The sequence below is a fragment of the Pseudophryne corroboree genome, chromosome 6, assembly GCF_028390025.1.
Source record: "Pseudophryne corroboree isolate aPseCor3 chromosome 6, aPseCor3.hap2, whole genome shotgun sequence".
NCBI lineage: Eukaryota > Metazoa > Chordata > Amphibia > Anura > Myobatrachidae > Pseudophryne > Pseudophryne corroboree.
The window spans coordinates 42,575,792-42,598,120 of record NC_086449.1 but is presented as its reverse complement, the minus strand read 5'-3'; positions in this window follow the sequence as shown (position 1 = coordinate 42,598,120).

Sequence of the window (22,329 nt, the reverse complement as noted above, 5' to 3'; positions counted from 1 at the left end):
CTATGCCGGCAGGGGCGGATCTAGAAGACAATGAAAGGGGGGGCACCATGATAGGGGAACGGTAATAGTTATATTTACATGCACCTAAGGCATGCGTGCTCCCAGATAAGGGGTGTGGTATCACAGGGGGCGTGGCCTCACAGAATATGCATCAGGTAATGATTGGCTGTAGGAGCGCATCCTGGTTTATTGCCAATGTTTTACCCTGACGAAAAGGCTGATTGGGCCTTGAAATGTTGGTCACCTGTTCCATTAGTTATGGGAGCCTGGAAGGCACCCCAGCACAATATAATTATTAAAGTTTTTAGTTGGTGGTGGCAGGTGCAGCATACCTTGTTTTGGGCACTGCACTGAGACTCAGACTGCAGGACACGAACTGCCCATCTTTGATTAGCAGAAGCAGCCAGCTGGATCTCCAACAAGCAGCATAAGACATCTGCAGGACAGCCCTGTCACAATCACACGGGCCGCCTTCTCAAAGCTGAGGCTGAGTGTGACTGCACCTAGCATGGTGGTAAAGGAAGGGGAGGAGGAAGCACTGGGAAACTGTGCGGTGTAGTGAGGGCTAATGAAGCCTTCTGCGCCGTCATAAGTAACAGTCTTACTCGATGCTGGCATTAAAACCCCACGCCTGGGCTGGACTCTGGCCGGCTGGCAGTAGGGGGAGGTAGGTTGCGGTGTGAGCAGGGGAAGGCTGAAGCAGCAGCTCCAGCCTCCCTATTGGTTACCACACGGACTTGCTGTTAGAGCCGCGGCAGGTCCTAGTGCCTGCTGGCTCTTTTAGGAAATCTGACTGACGGAAATAGCAGTAGTGCTGCTGCTGTTCCCCTTCAGAAATGACAGGGGGGCACGGGCCCGAGTGCCCTCCCCTGGATCCGCCTATGTATGCCGGGTACGTGCTTGGCTCGCAACTAAATATTGTTCGCCAAACAACGTAGCACAATCTTCGCAAGTATTCTGAGGGCCAGGATGGAGGTTGACTTCTGCCTATTCAAAGCGAACACAACGCCCAAATTATCACACCAGAATGACCTCCTTGTTCTGCAAAGCTCCAACTCCAACACTACCATAAAGGGAAATACCTCCAACAAGAGCATATTCTTTGTCAGACCCTCCCTAACCCAGTCCTCAGGCCACTTCTCGGCACACCATCTACAACCGAAATATGCCCCAAAACCGGTGGACCCCGCAGCATCAGTGAACAGCTGCAAGGTCGAATTTCTGACCTCCTTGTCCCTCCAAACGCAAACTCCATTGAATTGGAATAAGAAAGAATCTAAAATCAAAAGGTCCCAGCGGATCTCTTGGGAAAGCCTCAAGAAATGATGAGGCCTCCTGACACCCACAGTAACACGCTCCAATTTTCCAGAAAATATCCTGTCCATGGGTATAACTACACGCAAAGTTAAACAAACCAACAGTGATTGAGCCTATTTAAGCTAGTGATGTGCAGCGGGAATTTTTCGGGTTTTGTGTTTTGGTTTTGGGTTCGGTTCCGCGGCCGTGTTTTGGATTCGGACGCGTTTTGGCAAAACCTTACCGAAAATTTTTTGTCGGATTCGGGTGTGTTTTGGATTCGGGTGTTTTTTTTCAAAAAATCCTCAAAAACAGCTTAAATCATAGAATTTGGGGGTCATTTTAGTACTATTAACCTCAATAACCATAATTTCCACTCATTTTCAGTCTATTCTGAACACCTCACACCTCACAATATTATTTTTAGTCCTAAAATTTGCCCCGAGGTCGCTGGATGGCTAAGCTAAGCGACCCAAGTGGCCGACACAAACACCTGGCCCATCTAGGAGTGGCACTGCAGTGTCAGGCAGGATGGCCCTTCCAAAAAATACTCCCCAAACAGCACATGATGCAAAGAAAAAAAGAGGCGCACCAAGGTCGCTGTGTGACTAAGCTAAGCGACCCAAGTGGCCGACACAAACACCTGGCCCATCTAGGAGTGGCACTGCAGTGTCAGGCAGGATGGCCCTTCCAAAAAATACTCCCCAAACAGCACATGATGCAAAGAAAAAAAGAGGCGCACCAAGGTGGCTGTGTGACTAAGCTAAGCGACACAAGTGGCCGACACAAACACCTGGCCCATCTAGGAGTGGCACTGCAGTGTCAATCAAGACAGGATGGCCCTTCCAAAAAATACTCCCCAAACAGCACATGATGCAAAGAAAAAAAGAGGCGCACCAAGGTGGCTGTGTGACTAAGCTAACCGACACAAGTTGCCGACACAAACACCTGGCCCATCTAGGAGTGGCACTGCAGTGTCAATCAAGACAGGATGGCCCTTCCAAAAAATACTCCCCAAACAGCACATGATGCAAAGAAAAAAAGAGGCGCACCAAGGTGGCTGTGTGACTAAGCTAAGCGACACAAGTGGCCGACACAAACACATGGCCCATCTAGGAGTGGCACTGCAGTGTCAATCAAGACAGGATGGCCCTTCCAAAAAATACTCCCCAAACAGCACATGATGCCAAGAAAAATGAAAGAAAAAAGAGGTGCAAGATGGAATTGTCCTTGGGCCCTCCCACCCACCCTTATGTTGTATAAACAGGACATGCACACTTTAACGAACCCATCATTTCAGCGACAGGGTCTGCCACACGACTGTGACTGAAATGACTGGTTGGTTTGGGCCCCCACCAAAAAAGAAGCAATCAATCTCTCCTTGCACAAACTGGCTCTACAGAGGCAAGATGTCCACCTCATCATCATCCTCCGATTCCTCACCCCTTTCACTGTGTACATCCCCCTCCTCACAGATTATTAATTCGTCCCCACTGGAATCCACCATCTCAGGTCCCCGTGTACTTTCTGGAGGCAATTGCTGCTGGTCAATGTCTCCACGGAGGAATTGATTATAATTCATTTTGATGAACATCATCTTCTCCACATTTTCTGGAAGTAACCTCGTACGCCGATTGCTGACAAGGTGAGCGGCTGCACTAAACACTCTTTCGGAGTACACACTGGAGGGAGGGCAACTTAGGTAGAATAAAGCCAGTTTCTGCAAGGGCCTCCAAATTGCCTCTTTTTCCTGCCAGTATACCAGGCGTTTTCAACCAGTGTGCCGTGGCACACTAGTGTGCCGCGACCAGTTGCAAGGTGTGCCGCGGAGCCAGAGCAGCTTCCTGCACCTTCAGAGTGAACTGTTGGCCCGGGCTCTTCTTAGAGGATCAGTCGTGCTCCAGTCGTGACCTTTGCCTTGAAAACGGTGTGATATCATAGGTCACGGCCGCCGCGTCTCACCACCCAGCCAGCCCACCTGCCTTCATACACATCTTCCAGTTCCCGCCTGCATCCACAGCTTTCCTTGCCAACCCACATCCACACCTGCCCGCTACTCAGTATTCGCAGAACTCCACTATGAACAACCCTCGCCACTGAGGGACAGGGAGGAGGACAGCTGATAATAATACTTGTTATTTTATTTATCCTGTGGGGAACAATAGGATTTCAATAGGATTTATGTGGGGAGAATAAGAATTTATGGATTTATGGGGGGAACAATGTGAATAATTAATGTGGGGAGCAAAAGGATTTATGTGGGGAGAAATGTGATTGATTTATGTGTGGAGCAATAGGATTTATGGAGGGAGCAACATGATTTATGTGGGGAGCAATGTGATTGTTTTTTTCTGTGTAGGCCAATGTATGTGTGGATTATTTTTTTACTGTGAGGGCCAATGTGTGTGTTTTGTTTTTTTCCTGTGGGGAACGGATGGTGTGCCTTGGCAATTTTAAAATATTGTTTGGTGTGCCGCGAGTAAAAAAAGGTTGAAAATCACTGCAGTATACGTACAGACTGTCTGACGTGCCTACTTAGATGCGGTCACTCATATAATCCTCCACCATTCTTTCAATGGTGAGAGAATCATATGCAGTGACAGTAGACGACATGTCAGTAATCGTTGGCAGGTCCTTCAGTCCGGACCAGATGTCAGCACTCGCTCCAGACTGCCCTGCATCACCGCCAGCGGGTGGGCTCGGAATTCTTAGCCTTTTCCTCGCACCCCCAGTTGCGGGAGAATGTGAAGGAGGAGATGGTGACGGGTCACGTTCCGCTTGACTTGACAATTTTCTCACCAGCAGGTCTTTGAACCTCTGCAGACTTGTTTCTGCCAGAAAGAGAGATACAACGTAGGTTTTAAATCTAGGATCGAGCACGGTGGCCAAAATGTAGTGCTCTGATTTCAACAGATTGACCACCCGTGAATCCTGGTTAAGCGAATTAAGGGCTCCATCCACAAGTCCCACATGCCTAGCGGAATCGCTCTGTTTTAGCTCCTCCTTCAATGTCTCCAGCTTCTTCTGCAAAAGCCTGATGAGGGGAATGACCTGACTCAGGCTGGCAGTGTCTGAACTGACTTCACGTGTGGAAAGTTCAAAGGGTTGCAGAACCTTGCACAACGTTGAAATCATTCTCCACTGCGCTTGAGTCAGGTGCATTCCACCTCCTTTGCCTATATCGTGGCCTCCATCCTCTGAAGCATATAATGGGTTGAATTCCACCTCGTTACCACCTCTTGCTTCAGATGATGGCAGGGCAGGTTTAGGAATGTTTGGTGTTGCTCCAGTCTTCGGTACGCGGTGCCTGAACGCCGAAAGTGGCCCGCAATTCTTCGGGCCACCGACAGCATCTCTTGCACGCCCCTGTCGTTTTTTTAATAATTCTGCACCACCAAATTCAAGGTATGTGCAAAACATGGGACGTGATGGAATTTGCCCAGATGTAATGCACGCACAATATTGCTGGCGTTGTCCGATGTCACAAATCCCCAGGAGAGTCCAATTGGGGTAAGCTATTCTGCGATGATCTTCCTCAGTTGCCGTAAGAGGTTTTCAGCTGTGTGGCTATTCTGGAAAGCGGTGATACAAAGCGTAGCCTGCCTAGGAACGAGTTGGTGTTTGCGAGATGCTGCTACTGGTGCCGCCGCTGCTGTTCTTGCTGCGGGAGGCAATACATCTACCCAGTGGGCTGTCACAGTCATATAGTCCTGAGTCTGCCCTGCTCCACTTGTCCACATGTCCGTGGTTAAGTGGACATTGGGTACAACTGCATTTTTTAGGACACTGGTGAGTCTTTTTCTGAGGTCTGTGTACATTTTCGGTATCGCCTGCCTAGAGAAATGAAACCTAGATGGTATTTGGTACCGGGGACACAGTACCTCAATCAAGTCTCTAGTTGGCTCTGAATTAACGATGGATACCGGAACCACGTTTCTCATCGCCCAGGCTGCCAAGGACTCAGTTATCCGCTTTGCAGCAGGATGACTGCTGTGATATTTCATCTTCCTCGCAAAGGACTGTTGGACAGTCAATTGCTTACTGGAAGTAGTACAAGTGGTCTTCCGACTTCCCCTCTGGGATGACAATCGACTCCCAGCAGCAACAACAGCAGCGCCAGCAGCAGTAGGCGTTACACGCAAGGATGCATCGGAGGAATCCCAGGCAGGACAGGACTCGTCAGACTTGCCAGTGACATGGCCTGCAGGACTATTGGCATTCCTGGGTAAGGAGGAAATTGACACTGAGGGAGTTGGTGGTGTGGTTTGCAGGAGCTTGGTTACAAGAGGAAGGGATTTAGTGGTCAGTGGACTGCTTCCGCTGTCACCCAAAGTTTTTGAACTTGTCACTGACTTATGATGAATGCGCTGCAGGTGACGTATAAGGGAGGATGTTCCGAGGTGGTTAACGTCCTTACCCCTACTTATTACAGCTTGACAAAGGCAACACACGGCTTGACACCTGTTGTCCGCATTTGTGTTGAAATAATTCCACACCGAAGAGCTGATTTTTTTTTGTATTTTGACCAGGCATGTCAAGGGCCATATTCCTCCCACGGACAACAGGTGTCTCCCCGGGTGCCTGACTTAAACAAACCACCTCACCATCAGAATCCTCCTTGTCAATTTCCTCCCCAGCGCCAGCAACACCCATATCCTCATCCTGGTGTACTTCAACAGTGACATCTTCAATTTGACTAATCAGGAACTGGACTGCGGGTTCTCCTTCCAGCACTTGCAGGGGGCGTGCAAATGGTGGAAGGCGCAAGCTCTACCCGTCCAGTGTTGGGAAGGTCAGGCATCGCAACCGACACAATTGGACTCTCCTTGGGGATTTGTGATTTTGAAGAACGCACAGTTCTTTGCTGTGCTTTTGCCAGCTTAAGTCTTTTCTTTTTTCTAGCGAGAGGATGAGTGCTTCCATCCTCATGTGAAGCTGAACCACTAGCCATGAACATAGGCCAGGGCCTCAGCCATTCCTTGCCACTCCGTGTCGTAAATGGCATATTGGCAAGTTTACGCTTCTCCTCAGACGCTTTTAATTTTGATTTTTGGGTCATTTTACTGAACTTTTGTGTTTTGGATTTTACATGCTCTCTACTATGACATTGGGCATCAGCCTTGGCAGACGACGTTGATGGCATTTCATCGTCTCGGCCATGACTAGTGGCAGCAGCTTCAGCACGAGGTGGAAGTGGATCTTGATCTTTCCCTTTAACCTCCACATTTTTGTTCTCCATTTTTTAATGTGTGGAATTATATGCCAGTATCAATAGCAATGGCGCACTACTATATTTACTGCGCACAACTAAAAGGCACCACAGGTATACAATGTAGATGGATGGATACTAGTATACTTTATGGATGACGAGTGACAACACAGAGGTAGGTACACAGCACGCAGTGGCCTACCGTACTGCTATATACAGTATACTGGACCTGGTGGACACTGTCAGCAAACTGCTAAACTAGTCTAAAAAAAAGGCACCACAGGTATACAATGTAGATGGATGGATACTAGTATACTTTATGGATGACGAGTGACGACACAGAGGTAGGTACACAGCACGCAGTGGCCTACCGTACTGCTATATACAGTATACTGGACCTGGTGGACACTGTCAGCAAACTGCTAAACTAGTCTAAAAAAAAGGCACCACAGGTATACAATGTAGATGGATGGATACTAGTATACTTTATGGATGACGAGTGACGACACAGAGGTAGGTACACAGCACGCAGTGGCCTACCGTACTGCTATATACAGTATACTGGACCTGGTGGACACTGTCAGCAAACTGCTAAACTAGTCTAAAAAAAAGGCACCACAGGTATACAATGTAGATGGATGGATAGTATACTTTATGGATGACGAGTGACGACACAGAGGTAGGTACACAGCACGCAGTGGCCTACTGTACTGCTATATACAGTATACTGGACCTGGTGGACACTGTCAGCAAACTGCTAAACTAGTCTAAAAAAAAGGCACCACAGGTATACAATGTAGATGGATGGATAGTATACTTTATGGATGACGAGTGACGACACAGAGGTAGGTACACAGCACGCAGTGGCCTACCGTACTGCTATATACAGTATACTGGACCTGGTGGACACTGTCAGCAAACTGCTAAACTAGTCTAAAAAAAAGGCACCACAGGTATACAATGTAGATGGATGGATAGTATACTTTATGGATGACGAGTGACGACACAGAGGTAGGTACACAGCACGCAGTGGCCTACCGTACTGCTATATACAGTATACTGGACCTGGTGGACACTGTCAGCAAACTGCTAAACTAGTCTAAAAAAAAGGCACCACAGGTATACAATGTAGATGGATGGATAGTATACTTTATGGATGACGAGTGACGACACAGAGGTAGGTACACAGCACACAGTGGCCTACCGTACTGCTATATACAGTATACTGGACCTGGTGGACACTGTCAGCAAACTGCTAAACTAGTCTAAAAAAAAGGCACCACAGGTATACAATGTAGATGGATGGATAGTATACTTAATGGATGACAAGTGACGACACAGAGGTAGGTACAGCAGTGGCCTACCGTACTGCTATATATAGTATACTGGACCTGGTGGACACTGTCAGCAAACTGCTAAACTAAAATGCAACACAGGTATAGGAATGTAGATGGATAGTATACTTAATGGATGACGACACAGAGGTAGGTACAGCAGTGCACTCTGCACTGTACTCCTCCTATATATAATATTAATTATACTGGTGGTCCCCAGTCCCCACAATAAAGCAGCACACTGTGAGCACAGATATGGAGTGTTTTTTCAGGCAGACAAACGTATACTGGTGGTCACTGTCAGCAAAACTCTGCACTGTACTCCTGCTATAGCTGCTCCCCAGTCCCCACAATTAAGCAGTGTGAGCACTCAGCACAGATATATCATGCAGCACACTGAGCACAGATATGGTATGGAGCGTTTTTTTCAGGCAGAGAACGGATAAAAAAAACTAAACTCTGCACTGTACTCCTCCTAACAGCTACTCCCCAATCCTCCCCACAATTATAGTAATAAACAAGCACAAGCAATCAAATCAACTGTCTTCTGACTTCTACTAAACGGAGAGGACGCCAGCCACGTCCTCGCCCTATCATCTCCAATGCACGTGTGAAAATGGCGGCGACGCGCGGCTGCTTATAGAATCTGAATCTCACGAGAATCCGACAGCAGGATGATGACGTTCGGGCGCGCTCGGGATAGCCGAGCAAGGCGGGAGGATCCGAGTCTGCTCGGACCCGTGTAAAAAAGGTAAAGCTCGGGTGGGTTCGGTTTCTCGGAAACCGAACCCGCTCATCACTAATTTAAGCGTGAGCTTCCCTGCCGCAAGCGCAAACACAAACTCATCGTGAAGGCACACAACCTTGTCTACAGGCAATTGACAAGCGCCCCATACAGAATCAATTTCTATTCCCAAATAAACCAGAACCTTGACCGGACCCGCCATCTTTTCATGAGCCACTGGGACCCCGAAATCTCTTAGCAATACTAAGGCCCTTGACAGCAGAATCACGCAACGACTAGAACCAGTGGGTTCCACAGGCAAAAAATCGTCTAAATAATGTGCTATGCCGCTCTCGCCGGTGTAGTCCTGCAAGCACCAGCGCATAAAGTTACTAAAGCGCTCGAAGTATGTGCAAGAAATGGAGCAACCCATGGGCAGACATTTATCAATATAGAACCCATCTACCAGCTGAAAACCCATAAAACTGAACGCTGAGGGGTGTAAGGGTAATAGCCTAAATGGAGAGTCAATATCCATTTTGCACATGAGAGCCCCGGGTCTGAACGACCTGACAACTTCCAAAGCCGCTTCAAAGGACTGATCATTTACGTGGCAATGAACGTCAGCAATTGCATCATTCACTGAGGTCCGCCTTGGACAAGACAAATGCTGAATAAGCCTGAATTTTCCTCGCACTTTCTTGGGCACTACGTCCATCGGTGAAAGCATCAGATCCGGAATAGGGGGTTCTGCAAAAGGCCCCACCATCCGACCCAGTGCCACCTCAGCACGCACTTTGTCCTTCAGAATGTCCGGGAATTCACTTCACCAGGCCCTGACCAATTGTCCCTAAAATGGGCAATGAAAAACCTTCTGAAAAAACCTATGCGCAAAAATTCAGCATCTGCCTGCAATGGGTATCTACTGAGCCAAGGAAGCAGTGCCTGCACCTTAACTGAAGTGGGAGCCCTAACTGACCAAGGGAGCCACAGGACCGCAACTTTGTCTGGCGGTGGAAGTTTACCCTCCCCCAACCCCTGGTTTCGGACAGTCCTTAATGGCATTGGAACCACCACATCTAATGCAGGAGTGCCGAAAATGACACCTTGCCCCCAAAGAGCATTGCCCATTATTAAAAGCAAAACACTTCCCATGCCATGCCCTGCCCGCGCTGCACCGAAACGAGCACCGTAGGGATTAACAAAGGGCGCCGAATTCTGTCTAGCACCCGCCTTAGGCGGCCCTGCCTCAACGGCTAAGCCTACCGCCTCCGTAATCTCAACATAAAGCTTGACGTCCTTCTTACCAAAGTCACAGACATCGCGCCCATGCTGCTTCCGTCTGAATTCCTCATCGTAGGTCCGCCATGCAGAACCCGCGTATGAAGAGCACAGGAGATGAACAAGGTACTGGTAGCGTACTAGGTTCATATGTTCATCTGGACGAGTCTCCAAATAACAAGCCGTAAAGACCAACATGCCCTGTATCCAATTATGGTAGGACATGTGGGCCTCCTCAGCCGCGACACCCTTCTTCCTGGCAGGTACCAGGGCTTTTCTCGATTTACTGGTAAGCGCACAAATATTGACATAGCGCCCCTTTCTGATTCTATCCCGATTCCACGGACGAAGCCCATGCCGCAATGCAGTATTGGCGCAGTGCACCGTGTCAGACTCCACCAAAACCATGGAAGAAGCAGAGCTAGACGACCTCCGTCCACCGTCGTCAGATGAAGTAGAAGAAGCAGAGGATGTAGAGGCCAGGGACCTATGTGAACGCCTACGCCGGCGCTTCCCTTTCCTATTCCGTCTCCTCCTTTTACTACTCCCTAAAGAGGCCTCGGAGGAATCATCCTGACTAGAAACCCCAGTTACGTCACCCCCCGCACTAGATTCGACCCAATCGGGATCAGCAGATGACTCACCAGAACGAGCAGATGAACTGAAGGACCCGGCACCACGAATGCGTCTCGCGTCCCCTTGTGCTCTTTCCATGACAGGTGAAACTGCTCCTACTGAGGACAAAACAGAAACATCTTCCCCAGCTGCAACAGAATGATTAGCGTTATAATCCCCGGGCATGCGCCCAGAGCCCACAGCAGAGGACAGAACTGGTACAATGGCCTGCGAAATACTAGAAGACAGCGCTGCCGCATCAAACATCCCCTGACCCCGCCCACCGGGACCGGTGGTAAGAAGGGGCACCACAGCTGAAACCACTGCTACGCAAACAGAAGTAATGGAAGACAAATCCAGGCCATCCCCACTGGAGGAAACCCCACACCACGTGTCGCGTCAGCATAAGACCTGCAACGAGGCGTGGACCTGGAGGGCCTCCCCCTGTGGGCGGCAAGCTGGAGAAATCCCCAGACTTGGAAACATCCCCAGAGCTGCTATCCCCAGCCGCAAAATGGCGGCGCCTCCTCTCACTCCTACGGCCTCTAGCATTAGTAAGCATCCTTATTTCTCTACCGTTTCTGATTGTTCAATGTTACTGCCTACGTCAAAACTAGCTCAGCCAGTAATAACACTAAAAGTAAAAGACATGTGGGGGTCACTGCCCATCAAACAGTGTCCTCTTGTGCGCTTTGAATCTATTCGTGGTTGCAGGGCCGGCTCCAGGCCTACTAGCGCCCAGAGCGAGAAAAGTTAAAAGTGCCCCCTCCACACCATCATGTGTGCGCGCTCCTGGAAAAGTGGGTGCGGCCTCGCAACTTTATGTAATCAAACTATAAATACATATAATTTCACACCCCCTCTAAACACACAATTTGCAGCCTTACACATAACAGCCACAGTAGTGTTCCTTACACATAATGTCTCCAGTACAGTGTCAGACACATGGTGCCCCCAGTAGTGCCAGATACACATTGTATGCCCCCACAGTGCCAGATACACATATGCCCCCAGCAGTGCAGTGCCAGATACACATTATATACCCCCACAGTGCCAGATACACATATGCCCCCAGTAGTGTAGTGCCAGATACACATTATATGCCCTCACAGTGCCAGATACACATTATATGCCCTCACAGTGCCAGGGACACATTATAAGAAGGGGTACAGGAGCACATGATGGGAGGGAAGGGGTACAGGAGCACATGATGGGAGGGAAGGGGTACAGGGATAATGTGGAAGCTGTACAGGAGCACATGATGGGAGGGAAGGGGTACAGGAGCACATGATGGGAGGGAAGGGGTACAGGGATAATGTGGAAGCTGTACAGGAGCACATGATGGGAGGGAAGGGGTACAGGAGCACATGATGGGAGGGAAGGGGTACAGGGATAATGTGGAAGCTGTACAGGAGCACATGATAGGAGGGAAAGGGTACAGGAGCACATGATGGGAGGGAAGGGGTACAGGGATAATGTGGAAGCTGTACAGGAGCACATGATGGGAGGGTAGGGGTACAGGGATCCCCACCTCTGGCTATACATGACATGGGAGGATAAGTGCAGAGAATGCTGACACAGTAAACCTGTCCTCCGGGCCGGGCCCACCAGCCACGGGCGTGTCCCACACCTCACTGCGCCTGCAGGCTCGCCCCTCTGCTGGCCACTGGTCTCACTCCAGTCCCCGGCTCCGGGTGTGGCCTGTGATGCTGAGCGGCTCTGAGCTGCTCTGACCTGGCCTTGCTCTGCTTCAGGCTCCGGACTCTCTCTCCCTGCTGGGCGACCGCCTGCTCCAGCTCTGCCCTGTCCGCCATGGTGGATGATGACAGCAATGCTGGCATGTGGGAGTGTGCGCATGTGTGCCATGGTGACCCGGCATGGAGGGGTGTGTGCCATGGTGACAGCACAGGAAGCCGGCGCGTGGGACGGACACTGCTACTGTAGGGACCGGCTCCAGGCTCCAATATGGCTGCGAGAGCTAGCAGCGTCCATTAAGTGTGGTGCCCAGTTCGGCCGCTCTATTGGAACATGCCTGGAGCTGGCACTGCGTGGCTGTGATCTCTGTGATTTTGCCGTGAAGATGACATTTGCCTCATTTTGGAACCTAAGCAAGTTGGGAAAACCCAAGCCAATGGTCGGATTCCCTCGGAAACCGGACACTTGGGTGGGCTCAGTTTCTGATGCCTGAACACTGGTATTCAGTCTACCTCTTGCAACAGCAGCAAAATACAACATCAGGGGCCCGGGAACAGCAGAAACATGGCTACTTTGCTCCACACTGTGAATCACACCCCTCTACCTCTATAATGCAATAGCAAACATCTATGGAACAGATTATATATGTGACAGGACAGGACAGAGGTGGAGCCCAGGAATTTCCTGAGCACAATAAACTTGTATCACTGAGGAGACTGATAGCACAATAATCATTTACACTGACATGAACCATGAGACGGCTGTGGGTGCTGCTCTTCTCTGTAGGGTGTGTTGGAATTGTGAGTACAAGAGGGGATTGAGGGGGTAATTCCAAGTTGATCGCAGGAGGAATTTTGTTAGCAGTTGGGCAAAACCATGTGCACTGCAGGGGAGGCAGATATAACATGTGCAGAGAGAGTTAGATTTGGGTGGGTTATATTGTTTCTGTGCAGGGTAAATACTGGCTGCTTTATTTTTACACTGCAGATTGAACACACCCCACCCAAATCTAACTCTCTCTGCACATGTTATATCTGACTCCCCTGCAGTGCACATGGGCCCTCATTCCGAGTTGTTCGCTCGTTATTTTTCTTCGCATCGGAGCGATTAGTCGCAAACTGCGCATGCGCAATGTTCGCAGTGCGGCTGCGCCAAGTAATTTGCACAAAAGTTTGTTATTTTACTCACGGCCTAACAAAGTTTTTTCATCGTTCTGCTGATCGTAGTGTGATTGACAGGAAGTGGGTGTTTCTGGGCGGAAACTGGCCGTTTTATGGGAGTGTGCGAAAAAACGCAGGCGTTTCGGGGAAAAACGCGGGAGTGGCTGGAGAAACGGAGGAGTGTCTCGATGAACGATTGGTGTGTTTGTGACGTCAAACCAGGAACGAAACTGACTGAACTGATCGCAGTGGCAGAGTAAGTCTAGAGCTACTCGGAAACTGCAAAGAAATTTCTATTCGCAATTCTGCTAATCTTTCGTTCGCAATTCTGCAAAGCTAAGATTCACTCCCAGAGGGCGGCGGCTTAGCGTGTGCATTTCTGCAAAAAGTAGCTAGCGAGCGAACAACTCGGAATGAGGGCCATGGTTTTGCCCAACTGCTAACAAAATTCCTGCTGCGATCAACTCAGAATTACCCCCTGAGGGTTTTGTTTAAGTGTAATATGAGAATCTATCTATCTATCTATCTATCTATCTATCTATCTATCTATCTATCTATCTATCTATCTATAGATGGATCCAAGTTTGTCTTGACCTTTAATAGGATTAACTGAGACTGGCCAGTCGGACTTAATCCCCTGCTGTAATGACTTAATCCCCTGCTGTATTATTCTCTGTATTGTATTGCAGCTGAGAACAATAGATGAAAGGTTTATGCTAATAAGTCATGTTGTGCCTAGGCGCAGAAAACTAGTCAAGATAACCGTGGACCCATCTGTATTTATCTATCTATCTATCTATCTATCTATCTATCTATCTATCTATCTATCTATCTATCTATCTATCTATCTATCTATAGATGGAGCCATCTTCATCTTTGCTTTGAATAGGGTTAACTGAGCCAGAGAAGTCGGACTTAATCCCCTGCTGTAATGTTCTCTATGTATTGTATTGCAGCTGAGAACAATAGATGAAAAGCTTATGCTAATAAACCTTGGTGCACCTAGGCGCAGCAGAGAAGCCTAGATGAGCGAGGCTCCATCTGTATCTGTCTATCTATATACAGTACATAACCTTCATAAAATTTCCTATCCAATTACATCCTCACTGTACAGTCTACACATATCCCCACATATTTTCTCTTTCTTCACTTTCCCATCCGTATCATACAGCCCACCAAGAACCTCTGCAGTCTGGTGGATTATGCAATAGGTAGCACCTATCCTTGTGTATCAATGCCTAATTCCCTTAGATCAGAGGTTCTCAAACTCGGTCCTCATTACCCCACACAGTGCATGTTTTGCAGGTAACCCAGCAGGTGCACAGGTGTATTAATTACTCACTGACATATTGTAAAAGGTCCACAGGTGGAGCTAATTATTTCACTTGCGATTCTGTGAGGAGACCTGCAAAACATGCACTGTGTGTGCCCCAGAGGACCGAGTTTGAGAACCTCTGCCTTAGATTGTAAGCTTGCGAGCAGGGCCCTCCTACCTCTATGACTGTTATTACTAGTGATGTGCACTGGACATTTTTCGGGTTTTGTGTTTTGGTTTTGGATTCGGACGCGTTTTGGCAAAACCTCCCTGAAATTTTTTTGTCGGATTCGGGTGTGTTTTGGATTCGGGTGTTTTTTTACAAAACCCCCTCAAAAACAGCTTAAATCATAGAATTTGGGGGTCATTTTAATCCCATAGTATTATTAACCTCAATAACCATAATTTCCACTCATTTCCAGTCTATTCTGAACACCTCACACCTCACAATATTATTTTTAGTACTAAAATTTGCACCGAGGTTGCTGGATGGCTAAGCTAAGCGACCCAAGTGGCCGACACAAACACCTGGCCCATCTAGGAGTGTCACTGCAGTGTCAGACAGGATGGCACTTCAAAAAAATATTTCCCAAACAGCACATGATGCAAAGAAAAAAAGAGGCGCACCAAGGTCGCTGTGTGACTAAGCTAAGCGATCCAAGTGGCCGACACAAACACCTGGCCCATCTAGGAGTGGCACTGCAGTGTCAGACAGGATGGCAGATTTAAAAAAATAGTCCCCAAACAGCACATGATGCAAAGATAAAAAGAGGTGCACCAAGGTCGCTGTGTGGCTAAGCTAAGCGACCCAAGTGGCCGACACAAACACCTGGCCCATCTAGGAGTGTCACTGCAGTGTCAGACAGGATGGCAGATTTAAAAAAATAGTCCCCAAACAGCACATGATGCAAAGATAAAAAGAGGTGCACCAAGGTCGCTGTGTGACTAAGCTAAGCGACCCTAGTGGCCGACACAAACACCTGGCCCATCTAGGAGTGTCACTGCAGTGTCAGACAGGATGGCAGATTTAAAAAAATACTCCCCAAACAGCATAGTATAGTACTGCGCACAACTAAAATGCACCACAGGTATGGATGGATAATATACTTGACGACACAGAGGTAGAGCAGTGGCCTACTGTACCGTACTGCTATATATTAAATACTGGTGGTCAGCAAAATTATGCACTGTACTCCTACTATATATACTGCGCACAACTTAAATGCACCACAGGTATGGATGGATAGTATACTTGACGACACAGAGGTAGGTAGAGCAGTGGCCTACTGTACCGTACTGCTATATATTATATACTGGTGGTCAGCAAAATTATGCACTGTCCTACTACTATATATATACTGCGCACAACTTAAATGCACCACAGGTATGGATGAATAGTATACTTGACGACACAGAGGTAGGTAGAGCAGTGGCCTACTGTACCGTACTGCTATATATTATATACTGGTGGTCAGCAAAATTGTGCACTGTACTCCTACTATATATACTGCGCACAACTTAAATGCACCACAGGTATGGATGGATAGTATAATTGACGACACAGAGGTAGGTAGAGCAGTGGCCTACTGTACCGTACTGCTATATATTATATACTGGTGGCAGCAAAATTATGCACTGTACTCCTACTATATATACTACAATGCAGCACAGATATGGAGCGTTTTTCAGGCAGAGAACGTATAATACTGGTGGTCACTTGTCACTGGTCAGCAAAACTCTGCACTGTAATCCTCCTATATAATACTGCTGGTCCACAGTCCCCACAATAAAGCAGTGTGAGCACAGATATTTGCAGCACACTGAGCACAGATATGGAGCGTTTTTCAGGCAGAGAACGTAGATATTTGCAGCACACTGAGCACAGATATTTGCAGCACACTGAGCACAGATATTTGCAGCACACTGAACATAGAAACTGAGAGGACACCAGCCACGTCCTCTCACGATCATCTCCAATGCACGAGTGAAAAATGGCGGTGACGCACGTCTCTTTATATAGAATACGAATTCTCGCAAGAATCCGACCGCGGGATGATGACGTTCGGGCGCGCTCGGGTTAACCGAGCAAGGCGGGAGGATCCGAGTCTGCTCGGAACCGTGCAAAAAAGGGTAAAGTTCGGGCGGGTTCGGATTCCGAGGAACCGAACCCGCTCATCACTAGTTATTACCCAGTTTTGTTTTATCATTGTTGTAAAGTGCAACAAAATTTGCAGAGATATAAAAGAAACTGTTAATAATTAATAATACATTATATATATATTGCACCGTAATTTTAGAGTGTTGGCAGACAGTTAAGGGCCCTATACACTAGGACGACATGTCTGAGGCTAAAGTCGGATGCCATATCCGTTGAACCGCCCATCAGCTTCCCGGACGGCAGGATCGCATACGATACATCGTATGTGGTCTTTTTGCATATGATGTATCGTATGCGATCCCAGCCATGCCTGCGGGATCTGACATATCACGAGTGCAGCGCTAACGACCTAGGGGCTCTGATCCGATGCTCACGGGACCGCGCATCGGATCAGATCGGATGTAAAACATATCCGATTTGCCACTTTTCATCCGATTTAGAGGCCCGAAAGGTCGAATCGGATGAAATCGGGCATTATCTATGGGGCCCTTAAAGAAGCATCCTGCCAGCGCAGCCTGGTTGCGATGGCAGGAGGGACGCCGCCATCTTTGTGATCGGAGTGGCTGCGTGTGACGTCATGCAGCCGCCCCAATCACAGTATCTTGCCTTCTTATTACAGACCAATGAAGTGCAAGCTCTGCGGGTAAATTTAAGTGGAATGTATGCCTACAGTATTTAAACTGTGCTCAAGAATAGTGTATCTCATAATGGCCCTCATTCCGAGTTGTTCGCTCGCTAGCTACTTTTAGCAGAAATGCAAACACAAAGCCGCCGCCCTCTGGGAGTGTATCTTAGCTTAGCAGAATTGCTAACGAAAGATTAGCAATTCTGCTATTAAGTATTTCCTTGCAGTTTCTGAGTAGCTCCAGACCTACTCCTAGACTGCGATCATCTCAGTCTGTTTAGTTCCTGGTTTGACGTCACAAACACGCTCAGCGTCCGGCCAGCCACTCCCCCGTTTCTCCAGCCACTCCTGTGTTTTTACCTGGCACGCCTGCGTTTTTTAGCACACTCCCTGAAAACGGCCAGTTTCCGCCCAGAAACACCCACTTCCTGTTAATCACACTACGATCAGCAGAGCGATTGAAAAGCTTTGTTCGCCCGTGAGTAAAATAGCATAGATTTGTGTAAAATTGCTTAGCACGTGCGCCCTGCTGTGCATACGCATGCGCAGAACTGCCGGATTTTAGCATATTAGCAATTCTGCTAAAAATTAGAGATGAGCGCCTGAAATTTTTCGGGTTTTGTGTTTTGGTTTTGGGTTCGGTTCCGCGGCCGTGTTTTGGGTTCGAACGCGTTTTGGCAAAACCTCACCGAATTATTTTTGTCGGATTCGGGTGTGTTTTGGATTCGGGTGTTTTTTTCCAAAAACACTAAAAAACAGCTTAAATCATAGAATTTGGGGGTCATTTTGATCCCAAAGTATTATTAACCTCAAAAACCATAATTTACACTCATTTTCAGTCTATTCTGAATACCTCACACCTCACAATATTATTTTTAGTCCTAAAATTTGCACCGAGGTCGCTGTGTGAGTAAGATAAGCGACCCTAGTGGCCGACACAAACACCGGGCCCATCTAGGAGTGGCACTGCAGTGTCACGCAGGATGTCCCTTCCAAAAAACCCTCCCCAAACAGCACATGACGCAAAGAAAAAAAGAGGCGCAATGAGGTAGCTGTGTGAGTAAGATTAGCGACCCTAGTGGCCGACACAAACACCGGGCCCATCTAGGAGTGGCACTGCAGTGTCACGCAGGATGGCCCTTCCAAAAAACCCTCCCCAAACAGCACATGACGCAAAGAAAAAAAGAGGCGCAATGAGGTAGCTGACTGTGTAAGATTAGCGACCCTAGTGGCCGACACAAACACCGGGCCCATCTAGGAGTGGCACTGCAGTGTCACGCAGGATGGCCCTTCCAAAAAACCCTCCCCAAACAGCACATGACGCAAAGAAAAAAAGAGGCGCAATGAGGTAGCTGACTGTGTGAGTAAGATTAGCGACCCTAGTGGCCGACACAAACACCGGGCCCATCTAGGAGTGGCACTGCAGTGTCACGCAGGATGTCCCTTCCAAAAAACCCTCCCCAAACAGCACATGACGCAAAGAAAAAAAGAGGCGCAATGAGGTAGCTGTGTGAGTAAGATTAGCGACCCTAGTGGCCGACACAAACACCGGGCACATCTAGGAGTGGCACTGCAGTGTCACGCAGGATGTCCCTTCCAAAAAACCCTCCCCAAACAGCACATGACGCAAAGAAAAAAAGAGGCGCAATGAGGTAGCTGTGTGAGTAAGATTAGCGACCCTAGTGGCCGACACAAACACCGGGCCCATCTAGGAGTGGCACTGCAGTGTCACGCAGGATGTCCCTTCCAAAAAACCCTCCCCAATCAGCACATGATGCAAAGAAAAAGAAAAGAAAAAAGAGGTGCAAGATGGAATTATCCTTGGGCCCTCCCACCCACCCTTATGTTGTATAAACAAAACAGGACATGCACACTTTAACCAACCCATCATTTCAGTGACAGGGTCTGCCACACGACTGTGACTGATATGACGGGTTGGTTTGGACCCCCCCCAAAAAAGAAGCAATTAATCTCTCCTTGCACAAACTGGCTCTACAGAGGCAAGATGTCCACCTCATCTTCACCCTCCGATATATCACCGTGTACATCCCCCTCCTCACAGATTATCAATTCGTCCCCACTGGAATCCACTATCTCAGCTCCCTGTGTACTTTGTGGAGGCAATTGCTGCTGGTCAATGTCTCCGCGGAGGAATTGATTATAATTCATTTTAATGAACATCATCTTCTCCACATTTTCTGGATGTAACCTCGTACGCCGATTGCTGACAAGGTGAGCGGCGGCACTAAACACTCTTTCGGAGTACACACTTGTGGGAGGGCAACTTAGGTAGAATAAAGCCAGTTTGTGCAAGGGCCTCCAAATTGCCTCTTTTTCCTGCCAGTATAAGTACGGACTGTGTGACGTGCCTACTTGGATGCGGTCACTCATATAATCCTCCACCATTCTATCAATGTTGAGAGAATCATATGCAGTGACAGTAGACGACATGTCCGTAATCGTTGTCAGGTCCTTCAGTCCGGACCAGATGTCTGCATCAGCAGTCGCTCCAGACTGCCCTGCATCACCGCCAGCGGGTGGGCTCGGAATTCTGAGCCTTTTCCTCGCACCCCCAGTTGCGGGAGAATGTGAAGGAGGAGATGTTGACAGGTCGCGTTCCGCTTGACTTGACAATTTTGTCACCAGCAGGTCTTTCAACCCCAGCAGACCTGTGTCTGCCGGAAAGAGAGATCCAAGGTAGGCTTTAAATCTAGGATCGAGCACGGTGGCCAAAATGTAGTGCTCTGATTTCAACAGATTGACCACCCGTGAATCCTTGTTAAGCGAATTAAGGGCTGCATCCACAAGTCCCACATGCCTAGCGGAATCGCTCCCTTTTAGCTCCTTCTTCAATGCCTCCAGCTTCTTCTGCAAAAGCCTGATGAGGGGAATGACCTGACTCAGGCTGGCAGTGTCTGAACTGACTTCACGTGTGGCAAGTTCAAAGGGCATCAGAACCTTGCACAACGTTGAAATCATTCTCCACTGCACTTGAGACAGGTGCATTCCATCTCCTATATCGTGCTCAATTGTATAGGCTTGAATGGCCTTTTGCTGCTCCTCCAACCTCTGAAGCATATAGAGGGTTGAATTCCACCTCGTTACCACTTCTTGCTTCAGATGATGGCAGGGCAGGTTCAGTAGTTTTTGGTGGTGCTCCAGTCTTCTGTACGTGGTGCCTGTACGCCGAAAGTGTCCCGCAATTTTTCTGGCCACCGACAGCATCTCTTGCACGCCCCTGTCGTTTTTAAAAAAATTCTGCACCACCAAATTCAAGGTATGTGCAAAACATGGGACGTGCTGGAATTTGCCCATATTTAATGCACACACAATATTGCTGGCGTTGTCCGATGCCACAAATCCACAGGAGAGTCCAATTGGGGTAAGCCATTCCGCGATGATCTTCCTCAGTTGCCGTAAGAGGTTTTCAGCTGTGTGCGTATTCTGGAAAGCGGTGATACAAAGCGTAGCCTGCCTAGGAAAGAGTTGGCGTTTGCGAGATGCTGCTACTGGTGCCGCCGCTGCTGTTCTTGCGGCGGGAGTCCATACATCTACCCAGTGGGCTGTCACAGTCATATAGTCCTGACCCTGCCCTGCTCCACTTGTCCACATGTCCGTGGTTAAGTGGACATTGGGTACAACTGCATTTTTTAGGAGACTGGTGAGTCTTTTTCTGACGTCCGTGTACATTCTCGGTATCGCCTGCCTAGAGAAGTGGAACCTAGATGGTATTTGGTAACGGGGGCACACTGCCTCAATAAATTGTCTAGTTCCCTGTGAACTAACGGCGGATACCGGACGCACGTCTAACACCAACATAGTTGTCAAGGACTCAGTTATCCGCTTTGCAGTAGGATGACTGCTGTGATATTTCATCTTCCTCGCAAAGGACTGTTGAACAGTCAATTGCTTACTGGAAGTAGTACAAGTGGGCTTACGACTTCCCCTCTGGGATGACCATCGACTCCCAGCGGCAACAACAGCAGCGCCAGCAGCAGTAGGCGTTACACGCAAGGATGCATCGGAGGAATCCCAGGCAGGAGAGGACTCGTCAGACTTGCCAGTGACATGGCCTGCAGGACTATTGGCATTCCTGGGGAAGGAGGAAATTGACACTGAGGGAGTTGGTGGGGTGGTTTGCGTGAGCTTGGTGTGGTTTGCGTGAGCTTGGTTACAAGAGGAAGGGATTTACTGGTCAGTGGACTGCTTCCGCTGTCACCCAAAGTTTTTGAACTTGTCACTGACTTATTATGAATGCGCTGCAGGTGACGTATAAGGGAGGATGTTCCGAGGTGGTTAACGTCCTTACCCCTACTTATTACAGCTTGACAAAGGGAACACACGGCTTGACACCTGTTGTCCGCATTTCTGGTGAAATACCTCCACACCGAAGAGCTGATTTTTTTGGTATTTTCACCTGGCATGTCAACGGCCATATTCCTCCCACGGACAACAGGTGTCTCCCCGGGTGCCTGACTTAAACAAACCACCTCACCATCAGAATCCTCCTGGTCAATTTCCTCCCCAGCGCCAGCAACACCCATATCCTCCTCATCCTGGTGTACTTCAACACTGACATCTTCAATCTGACTATCAGGAACTGGACTGCGGGTGCTCCTTCCAGCACTTGCAGGGGGCGTGCAAATGGTGGAAGGCGCATGCTCTTCACGTCCAGTGTTGGGAAGGTCAGGCATCGCAACCGACACAATTGGACTCTCCTTGTGGATTTGGGATTTCAAAGAACGCACAGTTCTTTGCGGTGCTTTTGCCAGCTTGAGTCTTTTCAGTTTTCTAGCGAGAGGCTGAGTGCTTCCATCCTCATGTGAAGCTGAACCACTAGCCATGAACATAGGCCAGGGCCTCAGCCGTTCCTTGCCACTCCGTGTGGTAAATGGCATATTGGCAAGTTTACGCTTC